The 22,772-nt window shown below is 42.2% G+C and overlaps 1 pseudogene; it reads right to left on the reverse strand.

Annotated features, from left to right (window-relative positions):
- Nucleotides 1–406: 406 nt before the first annotated feature.
- LOC129013935 (chromobox protein homolog 1-like) lies at nt 407–1,590 on the reverse strand (annotated as a pseudogene).
- Nucleotides 1,591–22,772: the final 21,182 nt, after the last annotated feature.

Raw genomic sequence — 22,772 nt, forward strand, 5'->3', positions numbered from 1 at the left:
AAAAACTACATACATGCTATGCTGTAAAAATGCAGTTAACACTATTGGGAAGTAGGCTGTAGGTTGTGAAGATGCTCTTTGAAGATCTACAGTATTTTTGTTTGCTCTCCCACACACCCAACTCTGCAAGTTTTGTCCCTCATAGAAGGCCCTTTGCTTTTCTCAGCAAAATGAAGAAAAGGTTGCCTTGAAACACTTATCCCCCTCCCCTCCACTGGGATGGGTGTGCAAAGTCTAGAGCTTGAAATGGCTTTAAAGCACTTGGGCTGCTGCAGGGCACAGAAACTACTGGCTCTTCAAAGGACATCTTCTCAAGCCACCTCTATGCTGTCCAGACAAGTAGAACTCCTTCTCTTCCCACTGGAAACCCACATTAAGATGTGACATGGGCTGGTACTCAGGAGAGTCAATTCTTGTCATCTTTTTTGTCATCCTCCTTCTTGGGGTAGGAATGCCTTTCCTCATAGAAAGATATGACAACCTGTGGGCACTTGACATTGGCTTCCTTGCCAGGAAACAGGTCAGCCTCATCAGAGTTTTTCCATTTCATCGGGATCATGAGCTCTCCACTGGAGTGTGTAGCTCCAATAATCTGCTCCAGTGCCAAACCCCCAGCAAAGCCTCATGGCCTTTCTGACTCTTCTTTCTTCTTCTTTGGTTTGCCCTCCTCTCCCTATGAAGCAGGAGATGTGAAAAAAAAAAAAAAAAAAAAACACCAAAAAAACAAACAAAAAAAACCCAAAAAAACAAACAAAAAAAAACCAGAGAGAAGAAAACAAGTTTTCTCTATAGGCTGACTCACTCCAAGGCCCAGCAATAAGCAAGGCTCTGTCAGGGCTCTCATAGTGCTATCAGCAGAGCCGGGGCCCAGAAGGAATGGGCTCCAGGAGCAGGGATGAGAAAAACAAGTTCTTCTTATCAGTTTCCCCTTTTTAAAATTATCTCCCCATACCATTATTCTTTGTTCTGCTCTCCTAACTATCTTTGTAACTATTTCTGCAAGTTGGTAAGGATTTTGTAAGTTCCTGTTTTCCCATCTGTGCAGTATGGTAAAGGTCACAAGACATGCTTGAGTTGCAACACCTGTCTCTGTTTGATAAACTGCCTTTGTTCTGCTTCTGTAAGCTTGCTTGCCGCCCTGAAGGTTTTGTACCACTAGCTGGCCAACCCCTTTCAGTTGCATGTATAAAAGTCAAGCCCTGTCTTTGTTTGGGGCTCAACCTTTAGAGGTTAATCTGCTGGGCCACAGCACCTATGTAAATCCTCCTGAGCCACCCATTGGTCTCTCCTGTCCCTTTAATTCCCACAACACCTTATCTTCAAAATCATCAGCTTTGCGCTTGCCTCCCTCTGATTTATCTGTCTCATGTGTTGTTTTCTACGACTGCAGAAACTCAGCAATGAGGTCAGGGCAATCCAGGTTCTCTTCTGGTTCCCATGTGTGGTCCTCACTGAGAACCCCTTCCACTTTAGGAGCTACTCCACTTTGCCCTTTACCCCTCCACAGTCAAGAACTTTTTCCACCACATACTTCTCTTCCTCCACTTCTAGCATCTCCTCCACTTTCTTCTTGTTTTGTTTTTTCCTCATAGTGCCCGTGAGCTTTCTGGTGTAAAGGGTGACACTACTCAGAGCAGTGCCCAAGAGTCTAAGAGGAATCGGTGCCATGCTACTGGCACATTGCGTTGGGTCAGCAGAGGGAGTGGCACCCAGGAAAGCAGCAAGCCGGGTGGCCACAGTGGAGCCCCTCCCTGAAGTGGCCTACCGCAGGTCCTGGCCAAGCGCCCTCCTGTCAGCCGAACAAAACAACCTCGCACTCTGCACTGCCCGCCTCCTGCCCTCTTTCAGCATTCTTATTGTTCAAGTGTGCTGGTTAAATTCCTCCAGCTTTTGAATGCTGAAAAACTTGTGTCCTATGTTTTTGAAAATTTTTCTCTGGGAATAGAATTCTAGGTTGACAATTGTCTTCTAGTACTTTAAGTATATTGCTTCACTCTCTTCTAGGCTTGCATTACTTGCAGCAAAAATCTTTTGCTATTTTTTATATTCTGTACATAAGATCTCTTTTTTCCTTTGGCTGATTTTAAATTTAAAATTTTTCTTCTTATAAGTAGTTCTAAGCAATTTGAATATGGCATACTGGCATACTACTTTTGTTGATGTTACTTGGGCTTGGGGTTCATTGATCTTCTTAGATCCATCGATTTATACTTTTCATCAATTTAGAATTTTTTTTTTTTTTTGAGACAGAGTCTCATTCTGTCGCCCAGGCTGGAGTGCAGTGGTGTGATCTCAGCTCACTGCAGCCTCTACCTCCCAGGTTCAAGCAATTCTCCTGTCTCAGCCACCCGTGTAGCTGGGACTACAGCTGCATGCCACCACACCCAGCTAATTTTTTGTATTTTTAGTAGAGACAGGGTTTTGCCATGTTGGCCAGGCTAGTCTCAAACTCCTGGCCTCAAGTGATCTGCCTGCCTCAGCTTTCCAAAGTGCTGGGATTATAGGCATGAGCCACCATTCCTGGCCTATTTAGAAAATTTTTATCTATTAGTCTTTCAAATATTTTTTCTGCCTACCCCTCACTTTTTCTGGGACTCCAGTTATGTGCATGTTAGGCCAGTTGAAGTTTTCACACATCTCACCAATGTTCTGCGTACCTTTTTCTGTGATCTATTTCCTTCTGCATATTTTATTTTGTATATTTCCCATGCCTTCAAATTCTGCAATCATTTTTTTTTCTGTAGTGTCTAATCGGCTATTAATCCTGCTATAGGCTGAATTGTGGCTCCCAAAGTCCCTATGTTGAAGCTCTAACTCCTCATGAGACTGTATTTGGAGAAAGGATCTTTATAGAGGCTATGAAGGTTGCAAGAAGTCAGAAGGGCACATCCTAATCAAATAGGACTGATGTCCTTATGAGAAGAGAAGGAGACAGCTGTGTGTGTGTGCACCCAGATAAACAACCATGTGAGGACACAGCAAGAAGTCGGCTGTCCACAAGCCCAGGATAGAAGTCTCATGATAAACCAACCCTGGCACCTTGATCTTGGACTTGCAACATCCAAAACTGTGAGAAAATAAACTTCTGGCCAGGTGCAGTGGCTCATGCCTATAATCCCAGCACTTTGGGAGGCCGAGGCGGGTGGATCGCTTGAGCTCAAGAGTTCAAGACCAGCTTGGGCATGGCAAAAATCCCATCTCTACCAAAAATACAAAAATTAGCCAGGCATGATGGCACGTGCCTGTGGTCCCAGATACTCAGAAGACTGAGATGGGAGGATCTCTGGAGCCCAGGAAGCCAAGGCTGCCATGAGCCATGATTGCACCACTGCACTCCAGCCTGGATGACAGAGTGAGATCTTGTCTCAAGAAAAAATAAATAAATAAATATAAACTTCTTTTGTTTAGGCCACTCAGTCCATAGTATTATGTTATGCCACCTCTAGTAGACTAATAATACAAATCCCATCCAGTATATTGCTGTAAGTTCTATAAGGATTTAAAAAAAAAAAAAACAACCTTCCATGTGTTTCAGTATGCTCTTAATTCCTTCTTGAAAACATGTCCTTTCTTCTTGAAAACATGGAATATATTTATGATAGTTATTTTATTTTTTAGGGACAGAGTCTTGCTCTGTTGTACAGACTTGAATGCAATGATGTAATCATGGCTCACTGCAGCCTCAAACTCCTGGGCTCACATGATCCTCCTGCTTAGGTAAGCAGCTAAGATTACAGGTGCATGCCATCATGCCTGGCCAATTAAAAATTTTTTTTGTAGAGATGGGGTCTTGCTATGTTGCCCAGGCTGGTCTTGAACTCCTGGCCTTAAGCAATTCTTCAGCCTCAGCCTCTCCAAGCATTGGGATTACAGATGTGAGCCACCACACCTGGCCTATGATAGCTAGTTTAATGCCAATCATTTGTGTCATTTCTGAGTCTGTTTCTACTGACTTATTTTTCTCCTCATTATGGGCTGTTTTTGCATGCTTGATACTTTTTTGTTGGATGACAAACTGAATTTTATATTCATGGGTGCTGAATTTTTTTAGTTTTAAAATGTTATTGTATTCATTCTGGGATGCTATTATTTGTAAACATATTGGTCATTTCAATGATTGCTTTTCAGGTTTTTGTTTGTTTGTTTGTTTGTTTTTATGAAATGGGATCTCACTATATTGCCAAGGCTGGTCTTGAACTCCTAAGCTTAAGTGACCCTCCAACCTCGGCTTCCCAAACTGCTGGGATTACAGGCATGAGCCATCATGCCTGGCCAGTTTTTAGTTTTTTAAGTGAAATTAGAGCAGCCTTTATTCTGCAGTGAAATTGACTTCACTACTGAGACAGTCCTTCTTAATACTCTACCCTAGCCCTGTGTATTGTAAAGTTGCTCCACTTTGATTATGGGGAATATGGACTATTCTCAATCTTGTGTAATTTCTGATAATCATTCTGCCCGATTCTGTCCAATACTTCTTTCTTTGGTCCCTGTCAGTTTTTTCACACCTACCTGCTAATCAGTACTCAACTGAAGACTAAAAGGAAACCCTTTGTAGGTCTCTGCAGCTCTCTCTAATAGTTTGCCCTGTGAATTCTAGATGCCTTCACCTCTTCAAATTCTCAGCTGTAGCTTCTCAACTCAAGGAGACCCTGAGCTCCATGTGGGCTACTCCTCATTGTGCGGAGGTCTAGAAAACACCTCCAGGTATGAGGCTGGGTGAGCCATTTTTCACATTTTTTCACTCAAAGGGACCAACATTTTTCTGCATGGCTGTTGTCCATTTTAGAAAATCTATTGTTTCTTGTCTTTTGTCTGTGTTTTTAGTTGTTGAAGGTGGGAGGGTAAATGTGGTCTTTGTTAAACTTCCATGTTCAGAAGTGAAAGTCTCTCTAAAAGCATTTAAGTACTTGGTACTTCCAGCTGAATAGGGGCAAACAGCATACTATATCTATTTATTTATTTTGTTTATTTAGTTTTTAGAGACAAGGTATCATTCTGTCACCCAGGCTGGAGTGCAGTGGTGCCATCATGGCTCACTGCAGCCTGGATCTGCTAGGCTCTGGTGATCCTCTCACTTCAGCTGCCCAAGTAGCTGGGGCCACAGGCACAGGCCACTGTGCCTGGCTAATTTTTTAATTTTTTTTTTTTTGTAGAGACAGGGTGTCCCTATGTTGCCCAGTCTGGTCTCAAACTCCTGTGCTCAAGCTGCTTCTCAAGACAAGAGAAGCAGACCCTGTAATAATAGTGCAAATCGTGCAAATTCAAGGAAAACATTTTAATTGAATTCTATTTCTGTCATATGATAGATAATTTATTTGTACAAATCTGATTAAAATAATTAAAATTCTGTCCGGGCGTGGTAGCTCATGCCTGTAGTCCCAGCCCTTTGTGAGGCTGAGGCCAGAGGATCACTTGAGGCCAGGAGTTCAAGACTAGCCTGGGTAACATGGTGAAACCCCGTCTCTACAAAAAATACAAACATTGACCGGGCATGTCTGTAGTCCCAGCTACTCAGGAGGCTGAGGTGGGAGAATCGCTTGAGCCTGGGAGGCAGAATTTGCAGTGAGCCAAGATGGTGCCATTGCACTCCAGCCTGGGTGACAGAGCGAGACCCTGTCTCAAAAACTAAAATAATAAATAAAACAATGAAAATTCTCAGTAATCACTCTTTTTCAATAAAAATAACATTTTTAAATGTATTGATGGGCTGGCATAAATCTCCAAATTCCCACTATGACTTGCAAGCAGGGGTTCTGGAAGCTAAATGCTCTTACATCCACTCTGAGGTTGTCTAAACAACTCTGAGGTCTTGATTTCCATGGATTACAGGGTTTCAGGAAATAGGCCTAGGGACCTTCCCCAGTGGAGAATGTTTTTTGTCTGTTTGTCTTTTGTTTTTGTTTTTTTTTTTGAGACTGAGTTTCCCTCTTGTTGCCCATGCTGGGGTGCAATGGTTTGATCTCGGCTCACTGCAACCTCTGCCTCCCAGATTCAAGCAATTCTCCCACCTCAGCCTCCTGAGTAGCTGGGATTACAGGAGCCCGCCACCACGCCTGGCTACTTTTTTGTATTTTTAGTAGAGACGGGGTTTCACCATGTTGGTCAGGCTGTTCTCGAACTCCTGAGCTCAGGTAATCCACCCACCTCGGCCTCCCAAAGTGCCGGGATTACAGGCGTGAGCCACCACACCCAACCCCAGTGGAGAATTTAATGGGAGATAGCTACTTATAGTTAGGATCCAAATGAATATACCCCACTATAAAAGTAAACAAAAAATAAAATCCTATTGTAAAAAAGTCGGGTGACAACTGATTTGACCTTAGTACTAGACAGAATGAGGAGAAAATCTCCATGGGTAATTTACAACAATAAGCCATCTGTGGTACCCAGGATCTAAGATGGTTTCAGTGACCTCTGCCTGCTAGCATTCACTTCTTGCATACACTCACCTTGTACATTGAATAGGGCTGATCTGTGCAGCTAATAAAATATTGCAGAAATTACTAGATGTGCCTTCCAAGGGCTAGGATATAAAATATTGAGGCTTCTAGTTTTTACTCTGTTGGAACACTTTCTCTGGAGGAAATCAGCTGCCATGTCATGAAGACATTCAAGCTGGTCTGTAGACAGACAAGGACCAGAAGCCTTTTCCTAGCAACCAGCATTACCTTGCCAGGCCCGGGACTGAGCCCTCTTGAAAGTGTACCCCCAGCCCCAGTTAAGTTAAGCCTTTAGATGACTGCAGTCCCAACTGACATCTTTAATGTAACCTCAGGTGAGACCCTGAGCTAGAACCACCCAACTAAGCTACTCCCATTTTCTACAAAAATTATGTAAAGATAACTGAGGTTTGTTTTAAGCTACTAATTTTATGTAATTTGTCATGTAATAAATAACTAATATACTAGACCTCATAAAGGTTTTTGGTCTGAATTTATGCTGCCTGCATGGTCAGAAAAATTTCAAGTGGAAATTTAATAACCTGTAGAAACAAATACAAAATGTCTTAGGAGGAGCTTATTTTCAACCCAGGTCTCAAAGAATTACTAAGGATAAATTTCAAGGAAAATAATAGTTTACATTAAGAATCACAAAATACTAGCCAGGTGCGGTGGCTAACGCCTGTAATCCCAGCAATTTGGGAGGCCGAGGTGGGTGGATCACCTGAGATCAGGAGTTCGAGACCAGCCTGGCCAATATGGCAAAATCCTGTCTCTACTAAAAATACAAAAATTAGCCGGGCGTGGTGGCAGGCTCCTGTAATCCCAGCTATTCGGGAGGCTGAGGCAGGAGAATCACTTGAACCCAGGAGGTGGAGGTTGCAGTGAGCCGAGATTGCACCACTGCACTCCAGCCTGGGTGACAGAGCAAGACTCCATCTCAAAAAAATAAATAAATAAATAAATAAATAAATAAATAAAAAGAATCACAAAATCTCTAAAGGCAAGACACCATGAGTCAGACCCAGTGAACCAATAGACAAGAGAAGCAGAAATGCAAGGACTGCTTATGCCAGATTTCCCAGTCATAGAATCTAAAAGGAATATGTTTAATGTATTTCAGGAAATAAAGGCAGAAAAAAGAAACTATGAGCAGGAAATAAGAAACTATAAACAAGAGCCAAGTATATTTTAAAAAGAACAAAGCAGAACTTCTAGAAATGAAAAATATATAATTTTAAATTAGTCAATGGACTAAAGAGTAGATTAGACACAACTGAAAAAAGAACCAGTGTACTAAAAAACAGACCCAAAGAATTTAGATATTAACCACTTTTGATTTGGGTAAAAAAAAAAGAAGAATTTATTAGGATTCAAATATGGAAAATATGAATGAAAGGTGGTTAAGAGACATGGAAGACAGGATAAAAAGGTCTAACATACCTCAGTGGAGCGCCAGAAGGAGATAACATTAAGAACGAAGATGAAGCAATATTTGAAGATAAAATGGCTGAGAATCTTCCACGGTTGTTGAGAGATACCAATCCTCATATCCGGAAAGCCTAACAAAATTCAGAGAGGATAAATAAAAATAAATCCAACAGAGACATATCACAATTTAATAGCAAATGAGAAAAGAGACAATCTTAAAAACCAGAACAAATTAAGAGTAAGTATAACAAACGAAATAATAAAAGTAAAAATAGAAATTGATGAAATAGAGGAGAAATGACATCATAGAGGGGTGCATAACAATAAAACAGGCATTAAAATAGGCAAATGTATGGCAAGATTGATAATAAATAAATGCTTAATAAATAAGTTTACATATAAAGAACAATGAGTGGAAAGGGGGGCATAGAGTTTTAAAGTATAGGAAACTATTATGAAGAACTTTATGTTAGTAAACTTAGATGAAACGAACAATGCATTAGGATATATTTGCCTTCACGTAAGAGAATATCTGATTAACAGTTGTTGAGCAATAAGACTTTTTTTTTTGAGATGGAGTCTTGCTCTGTCACCCAAGCTGGAATGCAGTGGCACCATCTTGGCCCACTGCAACCTCCGCCTCCCAGGCTCAAGCAATTCTCCTGCCTCAGCCTCCCAAGTAGCTGGGATTACAGGTGCCCACCACCATACCCAACTAATTTTTGTATTTTTAGTACAGACAGTGTTTCACCATGTTGGCCAGGCTGGTCTAGAACTCCTGCCCTCAAGTGATCTGGCCACCTCAGCCTCTCAAAGTGCTGGGATTATAGGTGTGAGCCACCATGCCCAGCCTGCAATAAAACATTTAATTAAAATATACTTTTTAAATTAATTTTTAGATTTTCGGGCTTTTTTTGATTGTTTGTTTTTTGTTTTTGAGACAGGGCTCTCATTCTGTCTCCCAGGCTGGAATACCATGGTGCCATTACTCCTCACCATAGCCTCAACCTCCCAGGCTCAAGCAATCCTCCTACCTTACCTGAGTAGCTGGGACCACAGGTGCATACCACCATGCCAGGCTAATTTTTTCTTTTTAGAGACAGAGTCTGGCAATGTTGCCCAGGCCGGTTTCCAACTCCTGTGCTCAAGTGATCCACCCACGTCAGCCTCCCAAAGTGCTGGGATTACAGGCATGAGCCATTGTACCCAGCCTTAATTAAAATATAGAATGGATTTTGGTCAGGGAATCTAATGCTATTTACATAGGCTTGGCACTAATTGTTTTTTATACAAACTTTTTTAGAAGTAAGATATTCAAATGGACAGGTATACAAATCGAGTGCACAGCTCAACACATTTTCACAAAGTGAATGCATCCAAGTCACCGGCACGTAGATCAAGATAAAGAACATTACCATAAAACAGAATATTCCTTGTGGCAGTAATAATTTAAAACTTAATTCTTACAAATGCTTTGTAGCTCGCATGGATTCAACTGGCTTGGATTTTAACAGCAGTAAACATTTTTTGCCCACCAGTTCCTAAAATAACTACATGTTGAAATAGTTGTTTGTTTTCCCCCAGAATTTGAATTCTTGTCTTAGCTCTGCCTGCTCACTAAGTCCTCTATATCCACCAGTGTCTGCTGAAGTTTCCAAGAAGTTCACACATGTGAAGTAAGACCAGTGCCATAGTTAAAGCTTCAGCATATAATCACGGTGTGCACTACAAAGCCACTTGAGGCCTATGAAGAGGCTTGTTGAGGGGTGTACTGTTTTGCTAGGGAACCACATCTTCTCTAAGGCCCAGTGTGTGCAGCTTTGCCTTTTTGTAAAAGAACAATCTGCAATGGCCTTACATAAACTATAGCTGCCTGCCAAGGTCAAAATATGAGGTGGCTTAAGACTTAAAGGCTCCTGAGAAGTTAAAAGCTATCTACAAAACAGTAAAAACCCACTTGGCTTAATATAACTTCTTTAAGATGCCAAAGTCAAGACATGTTAAACACACTCTGAAGTCTAAAGCTCAAAGCTACACACCTTACATAACTCAATGCCCCTTTGTGTGTATATTTTGCCATCCAAAATTTAACCCCCTATTTACTTACCAGGGTTCACAGCCCAGCATTTCAGGTGTTCGGGTTTTTGAGGTTACATGTCTGAAATGCAAGCCTCCTTACTATAGAGGCAATGTTTGCCTCTGGATATCTTCCTTAACAGATGATAACTATCAGAAGATTCTACTTTCTACAGGCAAACCAGCTTCCTGGAACCCAAGCCCATTTTCTTAACCTCACCACTCAGGTAACTCTTACTCCTCTCCCCAGGAAGCTAAGAGTGGGGAAGTAGAGAGAAGACAGGAAAGTTATGCTAATGAAGCTCTCCCCAACTCACCAAGTGATAGAAAGATACATTCTCCCCAAACCTATTGGTTCAGAAAACTATGCATTGGAAGTTAGAAGATCTCATCTTAGTGTGTCAAAACTGCTATAGGGGAATATGTATCAGACCTAGAGAATAGGGTTAGAAGCTCTGCACACAACTTGTCAAGCAGCTAGAGCTCCAACAACGTGCTCAGGTAGTCCAAAAATTAGCAGTGATCGAGTCAAAGAAAATCTATATTTTATACTGGGTTTAACAATCACTAGGAGGTAAGAGGTCATGTCCTCCACAAACAGGGAGTAAAAAGTCATAAAGAGGGAATAAGAGAGATAAAAGGACAGCAGAATAAAATACAAACAGCACAAGAGAAACGAAAAGGGAGTTAGGTACGATATGGGGGAACTGCAAGGAAATCAAAATAGCCATTACAACCAAAAGATGCAAAGACAGTAAAGCAGAGCTTGGACATCACAGAAAATGCAATCAACGAATGATGTAGGAGGCAAAACGAGGAAATCTCCTAAACTGTGGGAAAAAGATGAGAAAGAATGAAATAAAGAGAAAAAGATGGTAGCAACAGAGACAAAACAAATTCATTAATAACTCAAGAATTACAGCTGTTCCTAAGAGAGGGAGGAAAAATGGGGGGAAAAAAAGTCAAAATTGAGGCCGGGCATAGTGGCTCACACCTGTAATCCCAGCACTTTGGGAGGCTAAGATGGGTGGATCACTTGAGACTAGGAATTCGAGACCAGCCTGGCCAATATGATGAAACCTTGTCTCTACTCAAAATACAAAAATTAGCCAGGCGTGGTGGCGGGCACCTGTAATCCCAGCTACTCAGGAGGTTGAGGTGGGAGAATCGCTTGAACCCGAGAGGCGGAGGTTGCAGTCAGCTGAGATCACGCCACTGAACTCCAGCCCGGGCGACAGAGCGAGATCCTGTCTCGAAAAAAAAAAAAAAAAAGTCAAAATTGAAAGTTTTTAGAGCTGGGTAAAAGCATTAAAACCAAAAGTGATCATCATATTGAAGAAAAGTCAAATAGACCCATATAGACATACTCTGGCAAAGATTAATTACAAAAATAAAGAAAAATGACCTAAGTACCTAAATAGGTGAGCTATAAAGAAAACAAATTATGTTTGATTTTAATCTTTTTTGTAATACTAAATATAAGAAACCAAGGGAACAATAGATACAGAACTTTTAGGGAAAATTTATATGACTTAGCCATAAATCAGCAAAAGATATCCTGAAACAGATGTCGTTAAAGGGTAGTCCATGAACGATTCAGGGTCTTTGAAAACTTTTCAGAGAGTCTGCAAGGTCAAAGTTATTTTTGTAATAATATTAAGATGTTATTGGCCTTTTTCACCGCATAGATATTTGCACTGTTGATACAAAAACAACGCTGGATAAAACTGCAGTTTAGCACAAATCAATGCCATGGTGCCAAGTGTACTAGCAATTATTATATTCTTCACCACCACACACTTGCAGGAAGAAAAAAGAGTGTCCTTGATAAAACAATAAAAAATTGTAATTTTTGTTGTCCTGAATCTTTTTTTTTTTTTTTTTTTGAGACAGAGTCTTGCTCTGTCACCCAGGCTGGAGTGCAGTGGCACGATCTCGGCTCACTGCAAGCTCCGCCTCCCGGGTTCACGCCATTCTCCTGCCTCAGCCTCCCAAGTAGCTGGGACTATAGGCGCCCGCCACCACGCCTGGCTAATGTTTCTGTGTTTTTAGTAGAAACGGGGTTTCACCTGTTAGCCAGGATGATCTCAATCTCCTGACCTCGTGATCCGCCCGCCTAGGCCTTCCAAAGTGCTGGGATTACAGGCGTGAGCCACCGCGCCTGGCCCTGTCCTGAATCTTAAGTACACATCTTTTTAATATTCTGTGTGACAAATAGAAAGTATACATAAAGCCCTTCTGGTACCTAGTGGAGCATGCTGATCGCCTCAAGGAAAAGCATATGTGCAATTGAGTTGCAAGCTGACCTAGCTGCTGTTTTCATGTATCATCATTTTTACTTGAAAATGAACAAAGTGAACCTGTTACTTCAAAGGAAACAATTGCTGGTGTTTGTTGCCAATGCAAAAATGCCAGATTTCAAGTGAAAATTAAAATATTGGGAAAGTCATATCTGCCACCTTTGAGCTCAGTTCTCCATTGCTTAAAGACTTTTCTGATGAGATTAGTAGGAATGCAAATGAATGTGACTTTTTAAATATTGTTTAATGAAATGTGTTGACATTTGGAAGACATGTATAACTCAGTCAGCTATTATTTTCCAAATAACAAACGCATGATGTTACAAAATTAGGGTAAAAGATCCATTCAATGTGAAAGATAGACTGATGGATTCTAACTGAACAGAGTATGAAAGATTCACTGATATGGTTTGAGAGTCCACATTGCAACTAAACTTTAGGAGACTGCCACTTCTTGAATTTTGATATAGTATCAAAGGAGAATATCCAGAATTATCTGAAAAGAATATTAAAATATTTCTCCCTTTCCCAAGTATATATCCGTGTGAAGCCAGATTTTCTTCATATATTTCAACCAAGACAACGTATTATAACAGATTGAATGCAGAAACGTATGAGAATTCATCTGTCTTCTGTTAAGCCAGACATAAAATAGATTTACAAAAAAGTATTTTATATCTGACCAAACGAATATGCCACAACAGAAAAGTATTCTCAGATATGCAAGAGCTCAGTAAATAGAATACCTACTGCCCTTTTAAAAGGAATTACTGGAAGACTTACTTCTGCCATTCAAGATATGGATTATATAGCCACACAATGAGAAGCTGGGTGGTAAGAGTATTGTTTTGTGATTTATAAATTGTCTCCAAATTACTTGACTGTCACTGAAAAAAGAGAAGGGATGTGTGAGACAGACAAAATCTAGAAATATATCACCTTAAAATCAAAGTCCTCTGTCTAGAATGCCTATCTCCCTATGTGCTCACCTAAGTCCTATTTAGATTTCAAGACACATCTCAGATCCCACATAAAATCATAGAATCTTGATACTGCAAAGGATCTGGAGAGAGGGAAATAACTTGTATTATTATGTACCTGGGTGTTTAAAATTCATCCACATTTAATCTGTACAGAAACCTAAATTGTCTTGTTATCCCCATTTTCCAGATGAGGAAGTCCAAGTCAGAGAGATAAAACCTCTTGCCCAATGTCATCCTTCCAGCTAGATGTGGAGTGGGGTCAAAAACCCAGATCTTTTCTACTTAGAAGTCCAGGTTCTTTACATTTCACTCTATTACCTCAGAGTTCATCTATCTAAATAAGCCCTACCCAATCTGTTGCTCAAGTCTTCATTAAGACAGCTCCATCCATCGTTATCAGTCCAGTCCCCTCCAGGGACAAGGAATTCAACATATTTTAATGCAGTCCATCATATCTATTGACTGCATTTAAAAGTTTCTCTCCATATTTAAGCCGACATATTTCTTCTCAAACTCTTACCTACAAATCCTAAGAATATCCTTTGGGGTTATATGTAATGGGAAAGTGAAAGGGGCTAATAGCCACTTGTGTATCTGTTCTCTCTTTATGTAGTCATTTTTATGCAGCACAAAGGCAGGTGTACCATGAAGCTAATGAAGCTTCAGAGCCCCCAGTCACTGGAAGTTGCAGAGTGTTCTAGATGGAGAGGAACAGATTGTGTTTAGGAAGTGTGTCTGGTAAATGGGCTAAAGAGATCTCAGAAGAAAGGGACCTGAAACTTCAAATCTCCAGTAATTTGTTGTGATTTCTTTTCTCATCTTTAGCAAGTATTTACTTTTGTATCAATTTTGTACTGGAAACTTCGGACTATTTTCCTTAAAGAGGGTTCCAAAAATTGTATTCAGTCCCACAAAATCTGGATCCACTCCTGGTTTGACCCATAGCAGTCCTGTTAAATATATTTTCAGTATTGTATTTATGTCTAGGCATTTACATGAGAAAAATGAACCCCTGTCTTGTTTAACCTACTGTGGTTTTTATTTTGATTTGCTTTGTTCGTTTTTTGTTTGTTTGTTTGAGATAGGGTCTCACTCTGTTGCCCAGGCTGGAGTGCAGTGGTGCAATCACGGTTCACTATAGTCTTGACATTCCCAGCTCAAGTGATCCTCCTACCTCAGCCTCCAGAGTAGCTGGGACTACAGGCACATGCCACAATGCCCAACTAAGTTTTTAATTTTTTGTAGAGACAGGGTCTTGCTATGTTTACCTAGGCTGGTCTTGAACTCCTGGCCTCAAGTGATCCTCCCACCTCAGCCTCCCAGGTGCTGAGATTACAGGCATAAGCCACTGTGCCCAGCCAACCCATTGTTATTTTGGATCTCCATCACAGCATCCAGGCCAATATCATGATTCAGAATGCTTAATTTCTACTCTGCCATGTGCAAACATGACCACCACTCTAATACCACCACCACAGGTAATTATTTCAAGGGGAAGCCTGACCCAGGCCAGGCCAATAATTCCTTGCCCACAATTTTCAAACTGGGACCGTAAAGAGAGTCAGTCTCTCTCTGATTACCTGCACAATCAGCTGGCAATTGTATCTGTCTATAATCGTGTCTCCTTATTTCCATATGGAGGAAGCCAGGAAGCTTTAATGGTACATGAGGAAAAGAGAAGAAAAGACAAGGGCTATAGAAAATCTGTCTTTCCAATTGTTCCTTGGGGCCAGCTGCATTTCTGCCCTTCCTATGATTTGGTTCATAAATTCTTCCTTGACCCAAGCTGGTTAAACAGTTTCTGTCTCTTGTAGCCAAGAGGTCTGCCTATTACAAAGAAAAATTTGCGGTGCACTCTCATACAGCATGTATGAATCGAGCCAGGGTAAGGCCCCAGGAAACTCCCACCCTATGCCTTTCCATGTTGACTCTATATCTCCTGAGCTCCTAGATCCATATATCCAACTGCCTCACTGATAGGATATCTCAAAGGCACTTCAAAGTTAGTATCATCTTTCCTCAAATCCTCTGCCTCCAGGGATCCCCATTGCAGTAAACCCAGTACTCACACCCAGGTGCCCAACTCATAAACTTGGATGAGGTCTATGACTTATAAAATCTAACATGAGGCCAGGTGTGGTGGCTCACACTTGTAATCCTAACACTTTGGGAGGCCGAGGTGAGAAGATCACTTGAGCCCAGGAGTTCGAGACTAACCTGGGTAAGATGCCAAGACTCCTTTTTATAAAATATTTTTAAATGGCCGGGCGTGGTGACTCGCACCTATAACCCCAGCACTTTGGGAGTCTGAGGCAGGTGGATTGCTTAAGGTCAGGAGTTTGAGACCAGCTTGGCCAACATGGTGAAGCCCCATTCCTACTAAAAATACAGAAAATTAGCCTGGCGTGGTGGCCTGTAGTCCTAGCTACTCAGGAGGCTGAAGCAGGAGAATCACTTGAACCTGGGAGGCAGAGGTTGCAGTGAGCCAAGATCACACCACTGCACTCCAGCCTTGGTGACAGAGCAAGACTCCATCTCAAAAAAAAAATAAATAAATTTAAAAATGATCCAGGGTGGTGATGCACGCCTGTAGTCCTAGCTACTTGGGAGGCTGAAGTAGGAGGATTGCTTGAGCCCAGGAATTCCAGGTGACAGTGAGCTATGATAGCACCACCGCCCTCCAGCCTGGGCAGCAAAGCAAGACCCTGTCTCTAAAACAAATTAAAAAACCCTAACATGTCCTGTCCCCTGTCTATCCCTCTTGTTTAACCATACTCTTGCCTCAATTCTGTACCCTCCAACCACATTGGTTTATTTAAAATTAATAAAGTAACATCTCCCTTTCCGCCAGTGTTCTTCCACTATACCATTTGACATAGAACTTTCCTATGTGCAACTGTAAATTCTATGCAAAATACTTAAAAGGGAGAGCTATGGAAGCCCCTTGCACCCATGGGCTTCCTCTAACTGACCTAGGTCTTCTAGACACTGCTCTCAGAAATAAGGTCTGTCAGACCTTCTCCCAGACACAGCTTTCAGAAATAAGGTCATTCCAACCCTCAAACATCTCCGAGTTTGAAATAAGTGGGGTAGAAGTAGAAGAAACTATAGAGATCCTGGTTTTGTAGTGATGTGTGTCAAGGGCCATGCTGACTGAATTTTATGTGGGATGGCTTCAACAGGGTCCAATCTGCTTAACAAGTAAATGATTGGACCTCTGCTGCCATCCTGTTAAGAAACATTGATCCAGCTTCCTCATCCTGCTCTCTTCCTAATTAAAATCTCAAGAGAAGCATCTGATTGGTGAGCTTGCTTTCATGCACATGCCATAGCTATGCATGAGAGTCTGTCTCAACATGGACTGAGACAGTGAACATCTGGCTTCTGCTGTGGGCAGAAAACAACCTCAAAGGGAAAGGTAATAAAAAAAATGTTGGGCAGCCTTAAAGTATAATTATTCCTTCCCCATGGCTTAACCCAGTCAGCAGGTGACATTCCTCTAACCATGGACTTTGCTTTACTATAGGCATCTGACCCAATTCACACCAGTGAGATGTTAGGGAGGCTGGGGTTGTTGTAAAATTTTTTCTTTCTTTCTCTCTCTCTCTTTCTTTCTCTTCCTTCCTTCCTTTCTTCCTTTCTCTCTCTTTCTTTTCTCTGTCTCTCTTCCTTTCTTTCTTTTTCTCTTTCTTTCCTCTCTTCCTTTTTTCTTTTTCTCTCTTTCTCTGTCTTCCTTTCTTCCTTTCTTTTTCTCTCTCTTCCTTCCTTTTTCTTTTTCCTTTCTCTCTCTCTTTCCTTCCCTCCTTCCCTCCCTCCCTCCTTCCGTCCTTCCTTCCTTCCTTCCTTCCTTCTTCCCCCTCCCCTCCCCTCCTCTTCCCTTCCTTTTTTTCTTGAGATGGGGTCTCACTCTGTTGTCCAGGCTGGAGTGCAGTGGCACAGTCTTGGCTCACCACAGCCTCAACCTCCGGGGCTGAAGCAATCCTCCCACCTCAGTCTCTTGAGTAGCTGGGACTATAGGTGCACGCCACCATGCCCAGCTAATTTTGGGGTATTTTTTGTAGAGACAGGGTTTTGCCATGTTACCCAAGCTGGTTTTTGAACTCCTGAGCTTAAGCAATTTGCCCATTTTGGCTTCCCAAAATGCTGGGGTTACAGGCATGAGCCACTGTACCCGTCCTCTCATTCTTTTTTTTTTTTTTTTTTTGAGACAGAGTCTGGCTCTGTCATCCAGGCTGGAGTACAGTGGTGCCATCTTGGTTCACTGCAACCTCTGCCTTCTGGCTTCAAGCAATTCTCATGCCTCAACCTCCTGGGTAGCTGGGATTACAGGTGTGCACCCCCATGCCTGGCTAATTTTTGTATTTTTAGTAGAGATGGGGTTTTACCATGTTGGCCAAGGTGGTCTCGAACTTCTAACCTGAGGTGATCCACCCACCTCAGCCTTCCAAAGTGCTGGAATTACAGGCGTGAGCCACCTTGCCCAGCGGCCCTCTCATTCTTAAGCTCTATTGATTGCCAGCTATCTCTCTTTCTGGACAAAGTGGTTTAGGGATGTGAGGCCAGCAATTTTGTCACCATGGGAAAAGCTGTCCCCCAGATAAAGCTCGGACAGCAGATGCAGAGTAAAGATATGGAAAAACAGTGAAAAACTGAACTCTGGCCGGGCACGGTGGCTCACACCTGCAATCCCAGCACTTTGGGAGGCCAAGGCGGGCAGATCATGAGGTCAGGAGATCGAGACCATCCTGGCTAACATGGTGAAACCCTGTCTTTACTAAAAATACAAAAGATTAGCCAGGTGTGATGGCGCACACCTGTAGTCCCAGCTTTTCAGGAGGCTGAGGCAGGAGAATTACTTGAATCCAGGAGGCAGAGGTTGCAGTGAGCCGAGATCGTGCCACTGCACTCCAACCCGGGTGACAGAGTGATACCCTGTCTCAAAAAAAAGAAAAACTGAACTACACCAATCCTGGAGTCTGCCTGGGTCTCACTATAATGTGAGCCAGTAAATTTTTATCATTTAAGTCAGGTTGAGGTTTTTGTTTAATCTAAAAAAACCCCACATATCTGACAAAGAAGTAGTATCCCAAATATATAAACAACTCTCAAAACTCAATAATAAAATAACAACAACCCAATCAAGAAAATGGGCAAAAAACTTAAAGAGACATTTCACCAGAAAAGATAAACAGACAGCAAATAAGCACAAGAGAAGATGATTGGCTTCATTAGTCATTAGGAGCAACATGGCGAAACCCCATCTCTACAAAAAAAGAAAAAACTGATATATAAATAACAAGGTAAGGTTAGTGGACGAAGATTTCCTGGAAAGGATAGCAGAGGTTATAAGGATAAAATCTTGCAAGAATATGAAAGCATTTTGGAAAGTATAACTTAGAAAAGTATAGGTTTCATAATTTTTTTGTATCACCCGTAAGTTCTAGCATAATATTGCAATATGTTGCTGGTATTTGGTAAACGTTTCTTATTCATTCTTTTTATAGGGTTCATAAATAAACTGTTCAATGAGTGGGAAGGCATTCAAGTCAAAGGGGAGTGTCCAGAAAAGATTCCTACAGATTAGCCCCAGACCTGAGTCAGGTCCCAAGGACTTTTCCCCTTGTTACGGACAGAGTTGAGGGTTGGCCACCTGTTATTTTCTTGATCTAGGATAATTGAGGTCACACTTTTAGCTATGGCATGGTTTGCAGTTTGAGTAGCTGGTATCAATCTTGTGCTTCCTGTTCTACGAAAAGATGTAGGTTCTGATGGGTATGGGGACACAAGATGCCACCTGCCCAGGTGGGCATATTTCCTGCAGCAGCCCCCTCTGCATGACTTCCCCTCCTGCCTGCCAGGCTCAGTGTTCTGCAGAAACCAGCATTGATGACATCTTATTTCTCAGATCTGCAAGGGCCCCCTCAGCTGCAGATTGGTAACGTGACAATTAACCTTCAAGGGCGCAAAGTCTCAGGTATGAGGCACACAGCAGCAATCACCTCCAGTAGTCAGCATCTTGCTAGCTAGCCCACCTGCACCCCAAACATCTGGTGATGCTATGATTCGCAGAAGTGAAAGAAAACTGTTCAATTAACCATCTTTTCTCACCTCTCTAGTGCCATAAAAGCTCTTGACTTTCCTCCATCAAAAGGATCTCTTCCCTTCCCAACAAGCTATACAATAGAGTACAAAGAATTAATTTTATTCTAATAGATCCTACAATACTCTTTCCTTTAGGAAACCTCCTAGCTGAACACTTCACCTGGACACTGAAATTCAACTTTTTTCCCCCAAGTTTTCCTTCATTCTGAACTCTAAAATGTACTTATTTTTTCAATGAAAACACCCTACTCCTACTTCACCTATTGTTGCTTTGGTTTTCTGTCATTGCAGGTTGGGTCTTCATAAGTATACCTATCTTAAATTTTAATATCATAGAAGACAGGCACTGGCTCTGAGCTTATATGGTAGAACCTAGCAATACATAATTTTTACAATAATAAACACATTACATAGCTGAGAAAACAAAGGTGTAGTTAAAAAATATTCACAGCTTTCCAGCTCCCTCCCCCTCTAGAAATTCCCTTCCTCTATCTAAGGGAAAGAAAGGGGATTCCATGAGTCACCAAGAAGTTTGGAAACTGCAAGCCACCCATTCCCTGCCAAAATGTTTTTTGGGGATATATTTTTGAAATGCAATAAGGCAGCCAGACACAGTGGCTCATGGCTGTAATCCCAGCATTCTAGGAGGTCAGGGCCAGAGGATCTCTTTGAGGCCAGGAGTTCAAGACCAGCTTAGGCAACATAGCAAGACCACATCTCTACTTGAGGGAAAAAAAATCCAATAAGGTAAAAGACCTACTTTTTATCTCTTTTCCCCTTTTCATATGCTCAGAACTACAGTCCCAAACAAAGGATTCATAAATTAGAAGTCATTTCACTATATTTATATTTATTATTCTTAGTTTAAAAATGTTTTTTACATTCAATGCCAAAACATAGATACTGCATTCTGTAACCCCACCCACTACCCTCACATACCCATAACACTTCCTTCCTCTCCTGGTTTCCTTGTGGTGAACAGGCAATGCCGAAGTCCTCCTGCCGACTGACCATGAGCTCTTACTTTGCTCCAGTTCTCCCACTACGGCTCAGATGCCCTGTTAGTTTCATCCTTCTAGTTGCGGCCAAACCTGGGAGATTCTTTCCCAGAGGTAGGAAGTACTATGAAAGCCTGGGGAAATTTCCCAACCTCACCCACAGAAGCTAAGTCAGGAAAAGCCTGTAGAGGCGATTCATGGGCTTTAAGTTCATGCATCCTAAACAAAGGTGGCCACCCAGAACTGTCTTCTAGTCAACTCGACCACAAACCATGGAATGGCTCCTATGCCAGGAGAGACCAAGGCTGGTGGCAAGGGGAAATTTTCTAACCAATCAGCTTTCCCCCTAGACTGTGAAGAAATGTCCCTGAGGAGGAGGCTGTGGGATCAAGTAGGGGAAAATGGAAAGCAACACCTGGGTTAGCCAGGTGCAGAAAGAACAAGCATCCCTGGGCCGACCTGGGAAGCTCTCTCTTCAACAATGGGTGCATAAATTAGAACCTGAACTTCAGTGGCAATCAATTTACACCAATGTAACAAATCCAGAGCTCAGATGATGTTTAAAGTGATGGGGATGGCCAGGCGTGGTGGTTCACACCTGTAATCCCAGCACTTTGGGAGGACGAGGCGGGTGGATCACGAGGTCAGGGAATCGAGACCATCCTGGCCAACATGGTAAAACCCCGTCTCTACAAAATAAATAAATATATATTATATATATATATATATATATATTCACACACACACACACAAATACAAATATTAGCTGGGCGTGGTGGCATGTGCCTGTAATCTCAGCTATTCGGGAGGGTGAGGCAGGAGAATTGCTTGAACCCGGGAGGCAGAGGCTGCAGTGAGCCAAGATCATGCCACTGCACTCTAGCCTGGTGACAGAGCAAGACTCTGTCTCGAAAGAAAGAAGAAAGAAAGAGAGAGAGAGAGAGGGAGGGAGGGAGGGAAGGAAGGGATGGGGACTGAAAAGGCTGCCAGCTTGGTTCTATCATTAAGGCTGTTAGCATTCTTTTTTCTTGTTGTTGCTCAATATAATCCATAGCTTCACAAGTTATAACATTCTTGAGGCAAGGAACAATGAACCTCTGGCCTCCATATATTCTATGACAGCAGAAGTTTCCCAGGCAGTACAGATGTAGGACCCAAATAGGTTTCAAATCCATTTTTTTTTTCTTTTTTTTTTGGAGACAGGGTCTCACTCTGTCACCCAGGCTGGAATGTGGTGGCGTGATCTCAGCTCACTGCAGCCTTCACCTCCCAGGCTCGAGCAATCCTCCCACCTCAGCCTCCTAAAGTAGCTGGGACTACGGTGCTCGCCACCACATCCGGCTAATTTTTAAATTTTATGTAGAGATGGGGTTTCATCATGTTGCCCAAGTTGGTCTCAAACTCCTGGGTTCAAGTGATTCTCCCACCTCGGCCTCCCAAAGTGCTGGGATTACAGGCATGAACCACTGCACTCAGCCCCAAAAAACTTTGTCAACCACTGCTCAGTAATGCCTGACTTTGGTACAGCCCTTTGATTTCAAGTACATTTGGTTCCTCCAGCAACCATCAAAGGTTGTTAGCCTCGCTTCCTCTGCAATGATTAGGAAGGATAAGTAGTACAGAGATAGGGCCCTGGGTGCCTTGAAAGCAAGCCTCCCTTTTATAAGAATCCCAGCCTAGCAGGGCTGTGGTAAGAGAAGTGGGCAAAGCAAAAGGAAGTTTTTTACTGATACTCAGTGCTACTGAGTGATAATGCAACCGTTCATCTTCCTGTTGAAGAGTCTGACATGCTTTCACAGTTATGAATGAAACTCTCTCGGATTGTTTTTTAAAAACTCCTTCAAGATCTCCAGCTCTTAAAAGAGTAGCAGTAACTTCCTCCATCTGCAGTCTAACACATTTCCATGGTGACTGCTCTAACATAGTGTGGTGCATATTCCTCGTTTCTGTGGCTGCCCTTCATCTGAACCCACTCCTTATATTTGGAGAATCCCCTATCATTTGAGCTTTAGTAAAAAGCAGGGCCAATGTCCCACTATAGAAGTAGAAGGATCCGATACTTACTGCCCCAGCACCTCTTGCAGCAAGGGAGAAGGCATGGGATCTTGGCTTGGTCAATTGGACATGTCCACCCAAGGTGTTGACTGAGGAAATAGTAATGCAAAGAAAGAAGCCGGGAAACACTTTATTCCAACAACAGTAACATCCAGTTTTCATGCCAAGAGTGGCATCCGGTGTCTGGCGCCAGCAGCAAGAAAGGCTTTGTCAGACTGGTTCTATGGTGTGACCTTGGCAGTGGCCGTGTCTCACTCTTTCCCTCCCCTTTATGTCCATTTGTGGATCTTGAGTCTCCAGGTAATCCTGTGAACTATCTAACTCCTTTTGGTTGCTTCAGGCACAAACTTGGGAGACATCTTTGAGTTTCCTCTGTAACCTTATATC

This window comes from Pongo pygmaeus, chromosome 1 (genome assembly GCF_028885625.2).
Source record: "Pongo pygmaeus isolate AG05252 chromosome 1, NHGRI_mPonPyg2-v2.0_pri, whole genome shotgun sequence".
NCBI lineage: Eukaryota > Metazoa > Chordata > Mammalia > Primates > Hominidae > Pongo > Pongo pygmaeus.